The sequence below is a fragment of the Nicotiana tabacum genome, chromosome 23 (genome assembly GCF_000715075.1).
Source record: "Nicotiana tabacum cultivar K326 chromosome 23, ASM71507v2, whole genome shotgun sequence".
Taxonomy (NCBI): Eukaryota; Viridiplantae; Streptophyta; class Magnoliopsida; order Solanales; family Solanaceae; genus Nicotiana; species Nicotiana tabacum.
Window position 1 is genome coordinate 82,168,551 of NC_134102.1, and position 2,215 is coordinate 82,170,765.

The following is a 2,215-nucleotide window of genomic DNA, read 5'->3' on the forward strand; positions in this document are numbered from 1 at the left end:
CTTTTGGGCGAAATCATCGCCGAACCATTGTAACATTTGCCCCAATTTTTACTTTTGGGGGAATGTGGATTTTTATTTTGGTATGACCGAACCCCAGAGTGAAGCTGCCTACGTATCCTTTTGGAATTAGGTCGAACGTAGTTCAATTAACTTGAATTTGTTTTGATATTCTTTTTGTTTTTCTTCTGTTTTGTTTTCTTTTTCTTCTTTTCTTTTATTTTCCTTTTTTTCCTTCTTTCTCTCTCTTTTTTTTCTTTCTCATTACATACAAGGTTCGAAAGAGGGTAGCCAAGGAAAATGTATCTGGCTCAAAGGGTTAGAAAAGGGTTAATAGTATTTGGGTAGTGAGAATGAAAGCCTTCGTCATCCTAATCAGAGAGCATTAAAGTTGCGTAAAGGGTCAAACATAGTACCTTTTGACCGCGTCTGTATTGTCAGTTGTATCGGGAACATTTACTTTGATGTCTCCCAAATATAGTACTTTCTTTTGTTAGCACTCTTGTTACAATGTATGGACCTTCCAATTAGGGGCAAATTTTCCTTTAGCTTCCTCGTGATGCGGAAGAATATGCCTCAGAACGAGTTTCCCTACTTCAAATTTCTTGGGCCGCACTTTCTTGTTGTAGGCACGGGCCATTCTTTGTTGGTACAACTGCTTGTGGCAAACTACAGTCAATCTCTTTTCATCAACCAAAGTCATTTTCTTCAATCGGGTCTTGACTCAATCTTCATCCTCGAACTCGGTTTCAACAATGATCCGAAGAGAAGGAATTTCAACTTCTACTGATATCATGGCTACAGTGCCATAAACTAATCAGGTAAGGCGGTTTTCATTTGGACTTGGTTTAGGCTTGTTATCCCTTCTTTGTTTATTTTCTTACAAGCCTTATCTTTGGCACATTCTACTTCTTAATTCATTATTTCAAGGTATGACATCGTTTTAAGATCTGGGCATGAAATCCGCAAGCATGTCATGTTATTAAAATCTGCATTGACAAAACTTGAAAAGAGAATAAAAGGTGACAAGATTAATAAAAGAGACATTCATGGATGATGAAATATTGATTTCATTTATTTGAATTTTATATGTAAACAAAATAGAAGGGTTTACATCAGAAAGTAAGATAGTAAAGTAAAGGAATTCGGATTACCCCCTGAAATAACCCGAAATACAGAAAAGATAGCAAGACCGGCTACCGAGATTCCCGTCTGATAGGAAAAGTTTCAGGTTTGGCCTCCATTTTTAGGTTTCTTTTCTATTGCGGCAATGGCTTTCAGAGCCGGATCAAATTCTTCAATTTCCATTTTGAGGGTCCAACAGTCCTCTGTATCATATCCTACTGCTATAGAGTGGTATTCACATCTAGCATCAGCTTGGTGCGAGGGAGACTCAGGATTTGGCCGGTTCAGGGCCACTGGCTGCAACAGACCTAGCCCGATTAGCTTTTGAAACAAACTTGAATATGATTCACCAATAGGGGTGAACTGATTCCTTCTGAGGAGCTCGGTTTTGGGCGAGGATTGTATTGGAGAATATTTGGTTGGGGATTATATGGAGCTTGGTAGGGACGGGCATTTCTGGGAGGTGGAGCTCGGTTTTGTGTATAATGTCGTGGCCGCGTATAAGGTTGCGCGCTTATCACCGCATAGAGAGGCAGTGCCACGACATAAACAACATCTTGATGGGGATAATATTGTTGTGGGATCTTAGGAAGCATATATGATTGGTTGAATGACCTGCGGGCCCCCTTTGAGCTTAAAGCCATCATGGCTCCCTCTTACCTCCTGTTTCTGTTCATAAACTCCCCGAACCATTCTCAACGGTCTGTGATGTGGCCTTAAAGGCAGCATGACTCAAGATTTGGCCATTTTAAAACCACTTTCGACCATCTCTCAAATTTTGATAGGCTCGGTGAACGGATTACGCATAACGGACATCATGTTCTGGAAGTAGTCCGCCTCTTGGGCCTGTAGGAAGACCGTAACCATTTCTGCTTCATCTATTGGAGGCTTTACCTTGGCGGCTTGCTTGCGCCATTTGACAGCATTCACGGAAAGTTTTCTGCAGTTTTCTTTTTCAAATTGGACAAAGAGTTCTCTTTTTGTATTTTTTCACTCTTGCATTTTTTTTTTTGGTTATTGTTTTTCGCTCTTTGTTTTTCTTTGTTATTTTTGTCACTCCTTTCTTTTTTTTTCCACTCAGTTTATTTGATGA